This window comes from Triplophysa dalaica, chromosome 2 (assembly GCF_015846415.1).
Source record: "Triplophysa dalaica isolate WHDGS20190420 chromosome 2, ASM1584641v1, whole genome shotgun sequence".
Lineage (NCBI taxonomy): Eukaryota > Metazoa > Chordata > Actinopteri > Cypriniformes > Nemacheilidae > Triplophysa > Triplophysa dalaica.
This window is the reverse complement of record NC_079543.1, coordinates 2,617,542-2,636,925: the sequence shown is the minus strand read 5'-3', so window position 1 is coordinate 2,636,925 and position 19,384 is coordinate 2,617,542. Positions and strand designations below refer to the sequence as shown.

At 37.4% G+C, this 19,384-nt stretch overlaps 1 protein-coding gene across 3 annotated transcripts in view; it reads right to left on the bottom strand.

Moving 5' to 3' along the window:
• gcgrb (glucagon receptor b) overlaps window positions 1–18,672 on the bottom strand; it is a 31,298-nt gene extending 12,626 nt beyond the window's left edge. The window contains exon 1 of one of the 3 annotated variants that reach the window (XM_056730620.1): window positions 18,627–18,672. The gene's annotated coding sequence lies outside the window, so the exon portion shown is untranslated. Of the gene's footprint in view, window positions 1–12,670; window positions 12,802–12,971; window positions 13,166–18,626 lie in introns of those variants that run through there. The other 2 variants (XM_056730611.1, XM_056730628.1) reach the window with 2 other exon arrangements.
• Window positions 18,673–19,384: the final 712 nt, after the last annotated feature.

The following is a 19,384-nucleotide window of genomic DNA, read 5'->3' as shown; positions in this document are numbered from 1 at the left end:
AACCCTAAGAAACAAAATAACTTAGAAAATACAGTGAAAAAGGGTCACAACATTTTCTGTGGCTGGGATTGGGTTTCTGCATTGACCCATACCTGTCAACATTTGAATACCAAAATCAGTGAGACCCGCAATCAGGCGAGAAGGGGGGGTGGCACCCCTCTGCTAAAAATCCTTTAATTACTTTATATCTTACGCAACATAATTTTCTTATCAAATTATTAAATGTAAATCAGCACTTTTTTTCTGAATTACAACACAGATTGAAACATTTTCATTTACATTTTGCCAGAGATCTCAGCGTCAGAAATGACACATATCAAAACGCGTCTTAAAAAGTAAGAGCAGTTTGTCCCTTCTTGCATCCCTGCAGAACATAAGATCCAGGGGGGGAGGTTGGATCCAGATCCAACTCCTCCCACTTTTTACACTTGACGCATTTTGGAGAGTAAGATGCAACTCGTGGTCTCCAACGTTTGCTCTTATCAATGTCATGATTTAGTGTACGCCGGTAAGTAATGATCACAGTTTAATATTCAGCAAGTTTGTTTTCCATCAAAAGAATAACTTTAGTTTTGACCCAATGTGGAAATGGTAGAGCAACAACACGAGTATGACGTAAAATCTGTCGACCAATCAAAACGCAGTGGAAAGAGACTGGATCCAGTGTCAACGAATCACAGTGCAATAGGAGGAGACTGGATGTCTTGTCCCGCAGTGAGGAGCTATTGCCAAGTTCGGTTGTTTTAACTTTGTTTATTAGTAAGCAGAATGTTTTTATTTTTTATTTACATGGATGGATGGATGGATTTATCAGTGTTTGCATATTGGAGTTATTATTTACAAGAACCGCTTATGGTCACAGTACGGAAAATAGAAATAAACTCTATAACCATTTTTTCCAGAGTTGTCTGCAGAACACATCACTCTTTTCATAACACGTTTTTTTTGGAAAGGCCAAGAAAGTGTAACAACAACAGCGTATGTGTTGTTAAAAGATGATAGGTTTCAGGCAGAGTTAAAAAAAATAGATCAAACACTAGCTGTAGGTGTTGACTCTCTGCATCTACCTGGGGCATGTTCAAGCTCAAACCGGTGCGCAACATTTAGCAACGGTTTCCGGGTTGAACGATATATTTCCTGGAAACGGTTTGCAACGGTGTGCAACAGGGTTTGAGATACGTTTTCTCTTGTTTGGTGTGTGTGTCAAGAATTTCAGCCCAATCAGCATCAACATGTCTATAACCCACGCGTTATTAAAGAGACAGCTCGCACATTGGGTCCAAGTAAAGTCGTTTAAACGTGTCTGCTGCAGCTTGGTATAAGCAACAATTGAAGATATTAGAAGAGATGTATTTTGCAGTATTCAACACATATTTATTCCAATTTCATCAGGCTCCAAACATTCTTCAAAAAGAGCACAAAGAATGGCCATCTCAGCTGCTATAGTTTAACTCTTGCGTCATCACAACCAACGTTTCTGTTTAAAATGTTTTTTCAGGGCTGGGGGGAGACCAGTCTATGGACCGATCTGTCGTCTCCAGTGAGCGGATGCAGACTGTGAGGAGCGAGTGTTAAATGGAAACCGCAGAGTGCAATTTGCAGACCTTTAGAGGTGTAATAAAAGAATGTTTTTAGCGGTGAATCCTCTCTACTCCACTTCGGCTATCGTTCAATGTCGCCTACACCTGTGCGGGTAAATGGGCATTGACTCAAGCCACGGAGCTGCTCTCCTGTTCACGTGAACACGTGTGTGTGCATGCATTACAAAAGGAAGTTAACACAATATTGATCAAGAAAGTGAGTTAACCTAAGTAAACACACACAGATTTAGTGTGTCATTAACTGGCAATTTAACTTCTGTGGAATCCATCACTGGCTGACGCGGTACATTCAGTCACTGGAGAGAGAGAGATGACGAGAGAGAGAGAGTTATAGAATTTTCAACACAACAAGAGTAAAAAGCTCAAAGGTTGAAACTCAAAAACGTACAGGAAAAAGCACTTAGTTTTCTAGATAATATGCTGAATTAGGGCAAGAAATTAAGTTCATTGTATTTCAAATACTCCCATTTAAAGTGAACTGGGTAAATGAACCTGCACTAAAAATATACATGCAATGAAAAAAAAATTAACAGATTAGAATCATTAACACATAAATCAGCTGAATATTGGAAACGAACACGTCTTTGTTTTATTGCAGACATCAGTAACCCCGCTGCATGATTATATTTGTAATGCATAATCTTTATACGACGAGAGAATATAATCCTGTATAACTGATGCTGGTAGAGTTTGTGTTCAAGAATGTTATGAGTTCAAGTGCAGGCCAATGTTCAGCACCTGCGACACGTTGTCAATTACCACCGAAACTCATTTTGATTCGGTTTTTGAATTGGAAATAACCATTTAAAGAAGAAATGCTGAAACCATATTTTTGGTGATATCATTCGTCTGGGTGTTTCTAAATCATCCTTTGGAAACTTTCTTCCAGTCATTATAAATCGTTTTCAGTCATTTGTCCTTGACTGTACTTGTTAAGTCTCCTTCCTTCTGTATGTTTACACGGTACGATTGCATCTCTATGCCCTTGAAGATTTGTCTGTTATGCTGTGTTCTGTATGTTTCGCCCTGCATTTTTCAATAACAAGAATATGAATGAAATACGATCCATAATCTTAAGAATGAAATCGTAATGTATTAGTGAATCGATCAAAGAAAAGACAAAAGCATCTTATAAATATTACTACTGTAAATTTCGTATAATTTTAGTCTAAAGCTAAGACTAATGTTTGTCTAACCTATGTAAATGTTTTATTTATATTTAAGTCTCATATGTTCATATACTGTATATGTCTTTCGTTTGGTTTTTCCTTGCATGTTCATCAATAATTGACCACCATTAGACTCCATTCAGACAGTCCGAGTCATTATTTAATGGATTTTGTCTTTTAATTGAATTTGAGCTCACTGATGTTCATAATAATTGTTCGGTTGACTGGTTACGCCACGTCTTGAACATTATAGTCTGTTCTGGTCTAATATTCTTGCAACTGAAATGCTGTAGAATTACCATCTGTAACTTCCCAATACCTATAATTATAATACTCCAATTTAATCTATAGCGCTCTGAGATATCCCAGAAGGTGCGTAATGAATAATCCATGCCTATAAAAGTTAATATCCATTACACGTAGTCAAGATAACACCCGGTTTTCGATTTCCTTACTTTATGCAAATCAATGAAATCCACAAGAGGAAATCTGACCGTATGAAGTGGAAATAATGGACGGCTACATGAATAAAACTGTACAAACGTCTGGCAACGTAACATTTAAACACCGCTCAAATGTGTCCGCAGACAGCTATGTTTTACGTGTCTGGCGATGAGAATCAAAGGTTATTACTTCGGAGATGAAGGTTAAAATGAACATCATGACACCAGTGACCAAAGGAATATTACAGAATAATGCGACAGAGAAAAATCATTTCATTTAATTGGATTTAAAGGCATAGTTCATAAAAAAACAGAACAGAGGTTATTCGGTATTCACTGATAATCTTCCCCTTTACCGCCCTAAAATCTTATTTTTTTCACATTAATACAGCTGCGGAAAAAACTAAGAGACCATTTCAAAATGATTTCCGTTTTTCTGAATTTATATTTATAGGTACGTCTTTTAGATAAATGATAATTTTTGCTTCATTCTGTGAACTACTAACAATTTTTCTCCCAAATTTTAGATGTTTCTATTTGCATTTATTTGGAGAAAATGAAAACTGGAGACAAAAGTGAAAATAACACAAAAGATGCTCTGGATTTTTTCAGACTCAAATAATACAAACTCGAGTTCACCTTGTTTCAGGTGATATCAGACAGATTTTTGGTGTGAATATAAGTGTGATTGCTGTGTTCATGCGTCATATGTCTAAACAAACTAAAGTACCAAAAAAGTTTGCCAAGCTTCAGAACAAACGTTCCAAACCAGTCAGGTGTGAGTCTACCATTAGCAGCAGTAAACATGATTCACCTGTGTGAAAACACGGATGAACTCTATATATTTTGTGGCTCGGTGTGACAAAAGGCTAGCCTGAGAAGCATGGACAGCTCATCTATAGATCAGGCCGACGGTCTGATCTGGGAAGACAAATCAGTCACCACACCTCCGTTTGTCTATACATCACCGGTACAAGGTCAACGTGAGTACAGAGCCAGAAACAATCCACACGACAGGAGTAAAGAGAGATGGACAAATTGAATCTGTCAGTGTTCAGTCAAGAACAGGGATTAGACCGACACAAGAGTTATTCACTGCTACGGGATGACTGACAACATTCAGAAGTATGTTAACCTGGCATAATGTTGGTAAAGGTCGATATGTACAATCTTTATCGTCGCTGTCCTTCTGATACCTCATATGTCCAAATTAATGTCCGCTCTCTCTCTATGTGTGTTTAATCTGTGCTGATTCAAGAGATTCAAAGCTCAGAAAAGTAATCTTCCCTTAGCTAAATATTGAACTCTCCATTAAGTTGTTTGATTAGGAGTGTGTGCAGATGTCTGGAGGATTCTGGACAGATTCTCAGAGGTTCTCTGGGGTGCTTGCCGTGGGCATAAATCCAACAATACCCAGCTGAGAACCATTAAACTACAGACTCTATATACCCACTTCCCTCTTCTAATCTCTATGGAGATCGTGAGGAATGTCCGGCGTGTACTACTGCACTCTTCCAAATCTCATACATACACTTATTTTATATTACATAAATACAGCATAGTATATGCAATAACCAAAGGTGTGCTGATGAATAAATTCATTTTTAGATTTTACTGTTAAGTGGCGCAGGCATGTGTTCATGAAACTCCAGAGCTCTCACATGTGAACACATGACACATGTGCACAAATTATTGTTCAAAGTGTGTCCAGGTACCACTCAGAATAACGGTACCTTCATCACACTCCTTAATACCAATATTTGAGATATTGGTTTATTGAAATTCATCCAACTCCTTTATTATCATTCTTCATTGAAAAACTTAAAAGTAAAAAACTTGTAAAGAATATTTTTTAAAACCACAAGTGAAACGTCATCGCTACATTCACATGACTCACTGTAGGTCTACTGAAACTGAAACAGGCCTCGTTCATTCAAGAAGCCTACAGGAGCCACTCGACCTTGAGCATCTGAACGCAGGTTGACGTTTCTGCATCTCTGCTTCTTCTTTAGTGTTACATTTTTTATCAATTCCTCTCAGAACACAATCACGGCCAAACTCTCCATCTGCATGTCTGCACAGGAACGGTTCACAGAGGGCCAAACTCATTAAGAATAAATGATTCCTGATCATAGCTTCATTTATTTGCACACGCCATTGATTTAGCATCCAACCTGCAATAGGAATTATGGAAATCAGACTCAACACTACCCCAAAAATAAGAGATAAACGCAATGTCGAATTTTCTTATCATGTGGGTCGGTTCTGAGCGGTTCTGCAGGATGTTTAAAATAAATGATCTGACATACTTTATTGACTCTTGTTACTGCACTACATGAATGATTTATAAATTAGTGATATGAAACGTATATAAACATCTCTTTCACATAAAATACCTAAATTTATTTCCACGGTTGATGACGCGCACCGTCTCCTGCATCACCTGGTTTAACTAGATTGCAGGTGGTTAGTAAAAAACATCATCTGAAGTAACAACAAGCTTAGTATTTCATCACACGTATACATTTCCTTGTCGAGAAGCTTCAGATCTATTTTAGTATGTTTTATTTCTTGGCTCTGCTGGTGTGTGTATAATAAAGATATTACTGAACGTGACGAAATGCTCTGAGGTTTTCTCTTTCATTCTGTGCTTCTGTCTCCAGAGATATTAGAGCTCTGGCAGACCTTCACAGTCCCCAGACGATAAATGCTCATATGTTCATTCTCTATTAAATCACCCTGTTTGTGATTTACATGAATGTGTTCTTCTCTGATGTGGTTTGAGAAATTTCATTTGAGCTCAGATCAAATCTGTTTAAATGCATAATTACTTTTCTTCCCCGCTTACAATTACATATACTGTATGTATTATACATATTCAACATAATTTTGACCCACATATGTATAGTAAACTATGGAAACAAAACATGCCTAATTGCATACAAAATTTAGGAAACAAAACATAAAAACAATGAATCAATTAATTTGGGAATTTCTGGCGTGTCAGATGACCATCTGGAGGAGCTTAAACATAAAATGCTTCTTAGTACTATGGACCATATGACAGTCTGGGATACTACCAGTCTGTAGAACTATAAACAGAAAACATTCTGCATGTAAATCAGGTTCTGGAGGAATGGATGACTTCATAGATTTGTGAGCAGATTGCCTGTTCCCGACCAGATGGGGCTGAGCAAGATGCTGAAATGAGAGTTTGTGTGAAGTTTATACCCGCTTTCATACCTCAAACAGCCACATTACAACACACGATTATTACCCACAATCCCTCATTCAAAGAATCCACCGAGGATATAAAAGGAAGGATGAAGGGAAACAGAACTCGGGGAAATGTAGAGGGCAAGTTAATATGTCTTAGAAGGGAAACGCTTGTTGCTTCTGTTCTGGTTCATTTCATCAGATAACAGAGAAACACATGACTGCTGTAACTTTATATGCGGTGTGTTCGACAATAAAGTATAGTGAAGAGCGATTTGCATAAAGAGCAAACTGAATTACCTTTGCGGCACTTTGATGTCATTCACTTGTCAAACACGCTTATATTCACAAAGGTACAACTATTGTCTTATAAATAAACTAGCAAAACATATACTGTGTTTGGTCAATATATCGGTTATCGTCTTACAACGTTAAAAACGATCAGTTATTGTTAACGGCCAAACAATACGTAGAAAAAGTCATCATGTATTGATCACAATGTAGATAAAGCTAGTATATTATTCCTTTGCATATATGAGCAAATTTTAGACTTCAAATAGGGTAAAACCTCTTCAACATAAAAATAAAAATGATTCATAAGCCTTATGTTGGATTCACTCAGTGACTTCATCGCACATCTTATTGTTATTTCTCAGTGCATTTCTGGTTGAGTTATTATGTGCATATGGACTTGTTAACATACATAAATGCATAAATATATGGATAATAAGCCCATTTAGCCAAATTACAGAGAACCCAATTCGAAACATATGTAAAATGCTTATGGCCATGACAACCATCACTATGGCGATGGATGTAAATGAAGTGTTGAATTGGTGGGAGGGGCCAGTGGACTATGATCAAAGGCCGGACTGGAGAGCTGATTATGATGGTATATCTCCCGCAGGTGCCCTATATCTACAGTACGTGTATCTCAGGGCAAGGGATGTATCACTTTCTCCTTTCCTTTCCCAATCCGATGCCTAAAGTCTGAGTATCAGTGGACACTGATGTGATCCCTATCCAACCGTTTTTCCTGACCGATGTACAATTAAATATCTTTTATTGCCAGTGGTGGATTGTAATTACACATACATTTGTGTTTTTTTCAAAAATCTGCACTTTATCAGTGTTTTTACTTTAGAAGAATTTTACCTTCACTACATTATTAAGCATACATCATACTTTTTAATCCACTAAATTTCATTAGTGAATGTTGTCTTGAGTAAATTCAAATCGACCACTTTCTTTTACTGGAGTGTTTTTCATTTTAAAGGTAAAAAAAGTTTACAAATATGTAAATGTACTGCATTAAACATCAACACATATTATGAAAGATTATGAAATCTACTTGGCTGAAAGTAGGCCTAATTGTGCCTTATAAGGTAATGAGGTCATATTTTCCAAAAGTAGAAACAGTCTCAAAGTACAGATACTATGTACTTGATTAAAAATTTAATTGAGTTAAAGTAAAACTACTACTATCCATCTCTGTTTTTTTGCATAAAACTATCACCATATAAAAAGTCTCAAGTGCAGAGAGGCACAAAAGTGCTGATGCACATCCTGGACACAGAATGATGCGCTTAAAAAATCTACTCTTTCTGAAGTTGCTGGGATCTTTGCTCCCCATGTTGATAATATTTTAAATGCAAAGAAAATATATGTTTTGCGTTTAACATATCGTGCATTGTATTCATTCAACATTTTACACATCTTTTTATAATCTGAAGTTTAAAACGAGAATGACGCACACATATTTAGACTGCTTCCAGCGCTTTACTGTGGTTTCATAATGGTTAGTCCCTTTTGAAGCTTTATTAGTAACATCTGCGGCTAACTCACAGGATCAGATTTGGATCGGTCCAATACCGATCGATACCCGATCCAGCAAAAAGGTCCATATCCTCCCAAATCAAAATATTGAATCAGCACACCTCTTTAATGTCAGACAGTCGGGACAGTCAATGCTTTTGACAGGAAGTGAAGAATCGATGCATGCCGGTGTCAGAAACAAACCTGAGCCTTCAGAAAACCCGAGGGTACAAATCTAAATGCCGTCTATCCATTAATCTGTCACACATTCTCCCGAAACAACCCAACAGGACTGAGTGAGAGATACTGAAAGAATGCCATTATTTACTTTAATGTGAGCATCACAGACACAGAGACAGGCCAGGACTGGTAATAGTCTTAGCGGTGTTCAATAAGGTAATTCTGTCAGACCACAGCACATGATTTTGGCAAGGAGTGAAGGATCGATTCATGTCGGAGTCAGAAACAGCTCGCAGGAGAATGCCGAGCCTTTCAGGAAAACTAAATGCTTAAATAATGCATTAAAAATATTCCACCCAAGAGGACACAAACACTTTTGCATAAGCGTACATGTGAATACTTCAAGTCTTAAAATATTATGGAAGCAGGAGACCTCTTACAAATCCGACCATTGAATTTTACAAACCTACGAATGTGTCCATGAGTGATCCGCTGCCAACGATCACCGCTCAACTCGACAAACTGGGATGATTCATTAACAACTTCAGTTCCCAGTAACAAGAAAAACGACTTTGAAAAGCTGAAAGGATCATCTGTGGGAGAATACCGCCAAGAAATTTTGTATAATGGCTGTTAAACGATCAATACTTAACACCCAGGTCACTTTGCAACCAAGAACATCAGAGGAAGTAACACGCACGACCACAAGTTCAGTTTGATATGAAACATCACATTCGTACAGTGTCAAGCTTTTAAAGAAAGGAACTTGTAAGGGTTCGCCTCAAAGCATGTGTTTAAGAGCGTATATATGTCTACAAACAAGCAAGAGCGCCTGAGGCCGAGCTTCCCACATGCTCACAACTATACACGGCTCTGTTTTTGCCAGTAACTAACCAAAAGTAGTCATGTTTTACTAAAGTAACTCCATTGGTCTGTAGCATCACAGATTGGCTGTTTGACTCAAAGTCTTCAGGAATATTTTTACCCTCCACCTTCTCGAATTTTATGCCTCATTCTTGCGTTCCCATGTTGTCCAGTTTCATTATTATTTCAGTTTGAGTCCCATTTAGGGAAGGTTCTGATAGGCTATATTATTCTACACCCAAGTGCCAAGTCTCTTTAATTAAATCATTTAACAAAAATAAATAAATAAGAGATTTAAAATATATACTACTGAAATAAAAGCAAACATGAATGTAGCCTAATGTTTAAAAGAACAATTAGTAATAACATAATGATACAGCAAATGAAATATTTTAAGACTCTTCAGACTTATGCTGAACCTGCCTCTCTCTTCCTTCTGGCTTTGGAGAAACTTAGTTACTATAGTTATAACAGGTTCATTATCATATTTATCAGCACTAAAGAAGCCACAGTATTAACTAGAACAATGTCACTTAATATTTAGGCTACAATTCATTCTGTAATTGCAGGAATGGTTCTCATTGCTCTTGTAAAACAGCTCAGGGCATGCTCATAAATCACACAATAAATCGAAAATGTGATTAGATTGTACAGGTACCAGCACGAGTAAGTTATGAGCAGAATAAAGTTACTTTGACATGAGCTTCATTAAACTTTATGGCTTGACTCGGATTCAATGTTCACTTGTTGCAGAAAGATGCGACTGTTTTGAACTCTTTCTCTACTTTTAAACACAGAGAGGCGAACGAACAACAGCAGGTGATTTTGTTGTTTTTATTAGTTCATGTTATCTCGTTTTCACACCTGGATTTGGAAATTATGCAAATCGCTTCAGGACACAAAACGTCTAGAAAATTACTGCCGTTTGCAATTCACACAGATGAATTTACCAGTTTGTGAGCTGTTTCTGAAGGTACGTGAATCTGTCATTCTGCATCACTGCAACACTGCGATTCCTCCACACGAATCTGATGTTTTAATACAGAAACTGTGCTGATCGACACAAGAACCCTACGCTATTGAACTTGCTAAATAATTCAATATAATGTGCAATCTACAAAATATATGTTTAATCGTTGATTATCTTCCACAAGCTTATTTTCTATCTGCATTAAAATTAAACTTTGACTACACATAACTTTTAGAAGTATTAAAATGCGTGACATGCACATTTGCAATACGATATATCACAGAACCCTAAATCGATAATATGATATATCACAGAACCCTAACTAAATCAAAAATATAGGCGGGACTTGATTTTGTCCATAGGGAACTTATTTGATCATTAGAAGTTCGACGTTGCTAAAAAAATGAAAGTTGATTTGTGCACATTGCTGATCAAAATATTAAATTTAAATTACGTGGTGGCTGTCTAAAATTCTGTACACCACCTGCTTTACTTGGGATCTCACGAAGAGCCCGTTCACATGAAGACGCGTTAAGCTTTATATGGCTCATATCAGTGTTTTGTCCAGACGTTTTGGGAGCCTGAAACCAATTTTTTTTTGACCGGATCCCAGAGTGGATTGATCGACACACATGCGTTTTTCTGTGCAAATCCACATACAGTATTTTCTGAAAAGATGATGTCATCACCTCACATCACAAAAAAGGTGTCACTGAAATTCATTCCTTTCACAATATCATCAACTATTTGATTATCAACATACTGCAAAAATGATTATATGAGATAATGTACATGATTACATACATATGTCATACATGCTGTGGGTTGTACTGGCAGTTCATGCTATTGTTTCTTTTTTAGACCAATCCTGGTGAATATATACACTAGAGTATGCACCCATCCTAGAAGGCCAAATAAATGAGTCATATATTTTTTAAAAGTCCTCAGGCTATTGAAGACCTTACACTGATCAAATATATCTGGTCTCTATATACCTGCATTTGCAGAGAAACCATATTATGGACCTGAATACAAATAAACATTCAATGGCTTGATTTTCAGGAGGATATGATTAGCCCACACATCTTGACTGGGTAAAAGGGTTTCGGTTTCTTCTTCAATCAATAAACATCTCGGGCTGATGTTAATGACTCAACCTGACCACTGTGAATCAGAGACCACAGTAAGAGAGCATATAACATATATTATAAATCAAAGACAAATCACCTGAAAAAACATTGTCTGAATATTCAGCTCGACAACAACGTTGACACCACTAATGATGCCTCTTTAATCTGTTTAACCAAGCAATGGCAGACAGAATCAAGACAACATTAAACAAGACGCATTAAGCCTGTGAAGCTCATGTTGAAATTAATTTCAGTAAACACCTGGTCTGGTGTTCGGTTTACTCTGTGACACACACAAGGCACCTAACAACAGGCACACACAGCCAAAGCAAATAACCAACTACTGTAGGATCAGTCCTTGAATAATCCCAGAGCACATATGCTCCAGTACAGCTATTAAACAAAGTGATGATCATGTCAAACACCGTAACATAATGTCAATGTTATGGACCTGTAATGCTCCACTATTTGTGCTAATTATGCATCAATCCTCTTTACTAACCCGTAAAGACAACAATGCAAACAGCTTCTTAATGTGAAGAAACCTGGGGAATTGACCTCAACATCTCCGGTTGAAAAATAAACACCTGGGACAATGCGACCAGTCAAATGAATATTGAGAGCCAGGAAATTGTCTTGTGCTGCATAAATGCGGCACTTAGACGAATTATATGATTTTGTATATATGAAGAGTTTGGTTCAAAAATGAGATTCAAAATGAAAAATCATGTTTTTAGTTGTGCATTCATATCAATCAAACAGCAGTTGGTTTGTTTTGTTTTTTAGCCATAACAACTAAACAGATACAGCTAACTAACTATTTCATTTTGTAACCAAACTCTTTAGTAAAACATACCTGATTTTGACTTTAGACAATAAACATGTGCTATGAATGCTTCATTAAAAAAGGCACTTTTTTCGAAATTTCTATGTAATAATCACAATTGTCATAAAATGACTTATTTTTCCTCAGGCAAAATTCATCTTTTGTAAATGTTAATCTGTTAGTTCATCCATATGAATATTTAGTAGCCTGTAAACAACGAAAATTGCGAATTGTTAGAATAAATAGATATAACTTTATCTGACCCTTACAATGGCTCATAGCGTAACTTTGCTTTAACCGAAACGCACTGATTCAGTCGAATTAAAACGAACACATGAAGCAGGTTTCAGTTTACCTGACAAAACACTTAAACTGTATCACACCTTGGTGTTACTGTATCAACCTTTGGCTGAAAGACAAACAGTTTCGAGCAACAGTCGCAAGGAGTAACGTTACCATTTCGGAGATGCTTTGGTCACCACAATGCGCACAGAAATCTTCGTCGAGTGCGGAGTGGTCGAGCTATTAAAGTGGTTAAAAGTTCACATAACAATTTATGAACGATTCATGAATCATTTGTGAATTATAAAGTGTTGTTTCCCGGCGAGATAAACTCCTCTCAGATGGCGCAAGTGCTCGTGCGCGCGCGTGCGTAACGGGAGCGTCTGACCGACAGGAAAAGTCAAATGAACTTTCATTAATCAATCATTTCAACTTTCATTAATCAATAACCTGCACGAGACGCTTCAACACTTACACGAGGGGCGTTCACCGCGAGCTGTGTCCAGCCAAATGCTCATCCTGACCGGTAAATCCAAGGGCTCCAAGGGCGCGTAATCCAGCGTTCAGAAACAGCGCCCGATGATGATGGTTTATAAAGGAAACCGGTGGAGGATCGATAGTTTGAGTCTCTTCGTCCTGTGCGCGCCGTTTCCCGCGGCTGAGTGCAGAGCTCGTGCGGGATCAGATGCGTAACCGAGAGTCCGGCGTGACGTCACGGCAGGGTCACATCAGTGCCCGCGGGCGGCGTGTTTACTAAAGCAGAGCGCGCTTCACAGATCAATATCTGTTAAAATGTGATTAAGACCTCACGCGTTAGTGACACTGTGTGTTCTCAAGAGGAAAAACTGTGACAGCTCCTCATAGACAAGTGTTATTATTTATCGTGACTATAAAAAAGTAGGAAAGGAAGAAATAACACTACAAAGAAACGTAATTGTAAACAAAGGGGAAAATGTAAAAAGAAGAAATAATTTTATGCTAAATAAACTTTAAAAAATCTGATCGCTCTCAGTCATAATAGATTTGATAATATGTGACACCATTATCATTAAAACAATATGAGAGAGAGTTGTTTTGAAGCCTATTATAAAATCATTCAGAACTGAAGCGGAACCTGGCCAACAGGTATTGAATGTCACTCAGAATACTGCAGAAGCTGGAAATACAATATAGCCACATTTAGCAAACACACACAATCACACACACACAAACACACACACACACCCACACACACACACACACACAAGAGAGAGAGATAAAGGGCAGATAGTGAGCGGTGTGCAAATACGTCCTTTAAAGTGTCCTGGTCTTTACAGATGATTCTGCATAAATAAAGCATCAATAAAACGAGCAGTACATCATCTCATGCAAATCAAAGTGATCTTTGACCTGAAGTTGTTAGTGATGTTTGTAAACAGCTTTAGGCTCACATAAAATAGTATACTGTGCACGCCGTCTATATTGTTTTAAATGCAGAATAACAGTCAACATTTTAATAACAAATGTTTAGAAGGGTAATATTGTATCCACATGGTCTCACTTTGTTTTTTAGAAAAATATCATGACAATGACTCAAACTATGCTCAGATTAGACACCACTGAAAAATTCTGCCATATGCAATTATCTGCTATACAATCCACATTTTTAATTTCTGCGCCACAACAACAACTGACTCATCTGTCTGTTTCCCCGTCTCTAGGTACAAACGTCCGTATGTGTTTCTATGCAACTGATATAAATTCACAGCACACGTGTATTTCAGTCACGCGCTCCGGCTCTCTACTGAATGCTTGGAGATCTTTGAAGATCTGAGACTCCGGGCAGTCCACCTCCATGCATCTGTTAGGCGCACGGGGAGATACGATGGCGTTTGATTTCCAGATAGAGTGACTGTAAGGTCAGTTTGATCCACTGCGTGTTTTGTGCTGATTTAGTAAACATTATCATCAGCTGCCCTCCACAGTGAAGAATGTGCGTTTGTGTGCCGACTCATGAAAAATAAAAATATGCTGAACGTATGGAAAATAGGAGAGGCAGAAAACAAGAGCACTCGTGGTGAAGTTTGTACTTTTATTATCCGGTTTGTCTTCATTAAAACATCTCACAGACAGATCTGATGTTATTAACCGCGCACTCAACAACGGCAGCACTATAATATATAATCCTACCTGAGGTTCTCTCAAAGCTCTTATGAAAAATTAGTCATCTATTCTTTTCTCGAGAGACACCATCATCGCTGTTGTGTAGTGGTGTGCACTATTGGCTTGCTTGGCATCAGGTTATTTGCAGGAACCTTAGATTCAAACCTTCATCCTCAAGGACACAATAATACTCATAATTACTGGTCCAGTTCCTCCGTCTCCCTGAGGTGTGCCTGTAATTCCTGGAGAAAGCATACACCCCCTGAATGTATGCAAATGAACATATTTAAATCTGTTCTGCAAATTTCTTCGTCAGTTTCAGCACTGATATTATAATATGAAAAAGAATCCATATACTGTAGCGGTGGTTGTTCACAATTAGTCAGCGCCGCAGGTTATGAAACGCTTTCATTCAGGAGTACACTAAAGTCTGAAAAGATCAAGGATCAAGTATAGTATGCACAGTTTAAGAGCATCACATCTTGTGCTTGAAGAGATACTTGAGACACTGTGTTCACGCTGTAAAGAGGACAAAAGAGATTGAACATAATTTGAAACATCCAAACACATTGTACACATTGCTTGTAATGGTTTTCAGTTAAAAACCATTAAAGAGAGAGAGAGAGAGGGAGAGAGAGGGAGAGAGGGGGAGAGAAGGGATGGAGGGAGAGAGATGTTCGTTCTATAGAAATAGATAGATAGGACTATACCTGATATAATGAAAGGTTTTGACCCTCGAGGAAAGGCTTTGGTCCAGCTGTGCAACACGGCTGCACCATGTTATGTGGTTCTCAATATCACAAAGGATAGAAAATGCCATGACAGATGAGATCTGTGTATCATTTCTGTCCATCTAAAGGCAGTCAGTGGAAGCATTTTTTGCACTATTGTGTTTGAATTATTCTCAAAAATGAGTACTGAGCAGCAATAATGTGATATGACGAATTGTCTCGAGTATGTCTTCAGAACACAAAATCCTCTTCATACTCTTTATTATATGAGAAGAAATCTTGAGATTTGACACTTGAAAGGAAAGATCCTGATGTACTATTAAAATAAACTGAAACTTGAGAACTCTCAGGATCGTACCTACTTAAGGAGATAGTTCACCCGAAAATGACAATTCTGTTATTATTCACTCACTTTCGAGGTGTTCCAAACTTGTATGAGTTTAATTATGTTAAACACAAAATAATATAGTTTGAAGAATGTGGGAAACCAAATAGTTCTGGGGTCCCATTGGATATCATAGTAGATGTTTTTGCTTACTGTTTAGTCAAAAGTGCCCCAGAACTGTTTGGTTACAAACATCCCAAATATTCACTAGAACAATAAAATTAGTGTGAGTTAATGATTTTTGAATCAAATTTTGATTGAACAATCGGTTTTAGAAATCGTAAATACTGTATCATAACACATATGTACATTATATTACTATAGGTTAGCCAAAAATTCTGTCATCACTCACTCACCCTTGAGTTGGTCCAAATCTGAGCATATTTCTTTGTTCTGATGAACACAAAGGAAGATATTTTGAATAATGTAGGGAACAGATTAATTCTACCATCGCAGGAAAGTTTAAATATTAAACAAGGTTGCCCAAGAACTGTTTGCTTTCCACCATTCTTCAAAGTCAATTTTTATGTTCAACAGAACAAAGAAATATATAAAGCATTTTTTTGGTTATAAGCTTTCCTCCAAATAAATTTCTCTGTGTTAATCAAAACAAAGAATTTGATAGATTTGTAACAACTTGAGTGTCGTGAATTATCAGGGAGACAGAACACAGGCGCAGGCAAACATGAGGGTTAAATTATAAACTTTAATGATACAAAAATAAAGAACCACGATGGGGAAAACAGTACAAAACAAATAATCAAACAGAAATACTTCACAACAGGGGGACAAAACAAACAAGGTCAATAATGAAAGAAAGTCCAAACATGAATAGGTATTTCAAAGAGGAACACAGAATCTCTCAGACGATACGAACGGGGATACAACAGTGGCGTTTAACAAACAAAGAACTGATGGGGAACAATGGGCACTGGGACAATATATAGGGAGACGTTAACAGGGGGAAGATTAAAACGGGACAGTGACGGGCAGGTGACAAGACTTAAACACTGATGGGAACTGGCTGGACAGGTGAGACGGATGCCACTAATGTGGTGCTAACGGAGAAGAAGGGGCGGGGCTAAAGGATGTGACACCGGAGAGTGAGCATGGCATTACAAACCAAAACAACGCCATGCGCTTTTTCCACATAAAACACATGGGTATGTCACGATCCTGCCACAAGACCTGAAAATCACGATAAGAAGAGACAGGACCATGACAGAGAGTGAGCAAATGAGATTTTTTTTGGGGGGTGAGCTGTCCCTTTAAGTAATATATGTACATGTGTTGAGGTTCAGTATTAACTATTTCTTAAAGGCATTGTTCATTCAAAAATGAAAAATCTGTTTACTCACTCTCAAATTGTTCCGAACCTGTATACATTTCATTGTTGTACTGAACACGAAATAAAATATTTGGGATGTTTGTAACCAAACAATTCTGTTGTGATTTGATGACAACAGTAAACAAAAACTACTATGATATTCAATGGTGCCCAAACGGTTTCATTATCGATTAAGAAATTTATGTTTATTTTGGGGTAAACTGCTCCTTTAAGCATTGTATGAGGCACACAGAGATGGGAACAAGTCACATATGGTCAAGTCCAAGCAAGTCTCAAGTCTTAACCATCAAGTCTCGAGTCAAGTCTCGAGTCACAGTTTAGACAAATCAAGCAAGTCAAGTCAAGTCAAGGGGTTACCCTAAGCAAGTCAAGTCGAGTCCTGATAAGTTTCAAGTCAAGTCAATTCAAGTCGCAGTACTAAAATAAACAGAGGTAAATTTTTTAGATACATGTTTATTTTTGCACAGAAAAGATGAACTTATATACATACATTAGGTATCTTATTCACATTGCTATATATGAATTATATGCATATCTGTGCAACATTAATATCTGAAAATAAAAGTGTTGCTTACACAAAAGAAATCCAGTCTGAAATGTATAATACAATCTAATTCAATTTAATTGAAACGGTCTACACAGAAATGGAAATACTTGTATCTGACAGAATGACTTAAGCATTTATACAGGCTATGAAGCTTATAAACTAAGAATTGTGACTGACAACTTGACTATTGTATGTTTTAAGTATATGATGCTGTAATACTTGTGCTGTCCATTAAAGTGCACAGTAGGCCTATAGGGAATTTGCAATTTATGGGAATCCCAGATCATTTTATTGACTTCGATATTGAATCCTGTTTATCAAAATGAACGGATCTTTTTCATTTCGGTAGAATATAAATTAAATGTATGTTAATATAGCCCAGTGATGAAGTTATGATGCTTAATCGTCATCTCTGCGGTGGACGCGCAATATGCACGTTTCATACGTATATATAATCTGAGAATATTTGTTTTCTATTTGAACTGGTTTCATTATTTGTTGTTATTGTGAGTATAAAAAAATCCAAACAGTTAACAGATTCGAACTATGAAATTATTCTCGTCAATATGACCGCAAAGTTTTTTAAGAGTTATTTAAATCCAAGTGATGTCACCGGCGCGTCCATCACCCGGTCATGCGCAGTATATAAGAGAGCTGCTATTCAGCTTCCACACGCAGTCCACAGAAACACTTGAACATGCGCGCATTTAATATAGACATTCGCCTACATGTAATACAGAGAAGCCCTTCTTGATTTTAATGTTTTAAGAACATAAAAATCCGGGCTACGCCGTTATAGCCAGATTCCCCAATTCATCACCTTATGAGATGAGATCTAGGCCTACCAGTGATGATCGATTATCACTTTTCTAATAATAAAAAAACAACCAAGGCAAAGTTATGACAAACAGAAACGATTAATTCATTATATTAGTAATCGTTTTATTACACTGACTATAAAGAAATTACTTTCTTACCTTTACTTGTGGTTCTTGTAATGTCGGACGAAATTGGACGTTGTGGTTGTCGTGTCAGAAATCCTCGCGTTGCATACTCTGCATCTGGCAAATCTTTTTTTATTTTTCACGGTCCAGTTCAAAGTCCTTATAGCCAAACGTGACTGTGGAGCTCGACTGTTGTCCGCCATTGTAACGGCCACAACTGTTTCAAGCCGCCAGGCGCATGCGCAGTTTCCTCTCTATCGTAACTGCTCTACAGTAATTGGCTGTTACACCTTGTTTGGCGCGGTTTGAGTTGAGCAGCTTTAAAGGCACAGGCGCTTTAGTGCTGCTGAGTCACAATAATTATTTTAGCTAATTTCATTACTTTACAAAGTTCAAGTCATTGTCGAGTCTTCCATTTAAAGTCAAGTCAAGTCTCAAGTCACCTGCTCTCAAGTCAAAGTCAAGTCAAGTCATTATCTTACTTCTGTCAAGCAAGTCGCAAGTTCTGAAAATTGTGACTCGAGTCAGACTCGAGTCAAGTCATGTGACTCGAGTCCCCCACCTCTGGAGGCACATGTGCTTTAATGTGTATATATTCGCTTCTATTGCATTAAACAGCATTCAACACACTATAAAGGTCAAGCGCAACTTTTCTGCTTTTATGAAACGACAATTACGTAATAAAAATCATTGCTATTTAAATTCAAGCAACATCATAAACATAACACATGCTTGCTCAAATAATATAAGTATAACGGTATAAAATTACCCCATTAAGAATCATTGTCTAT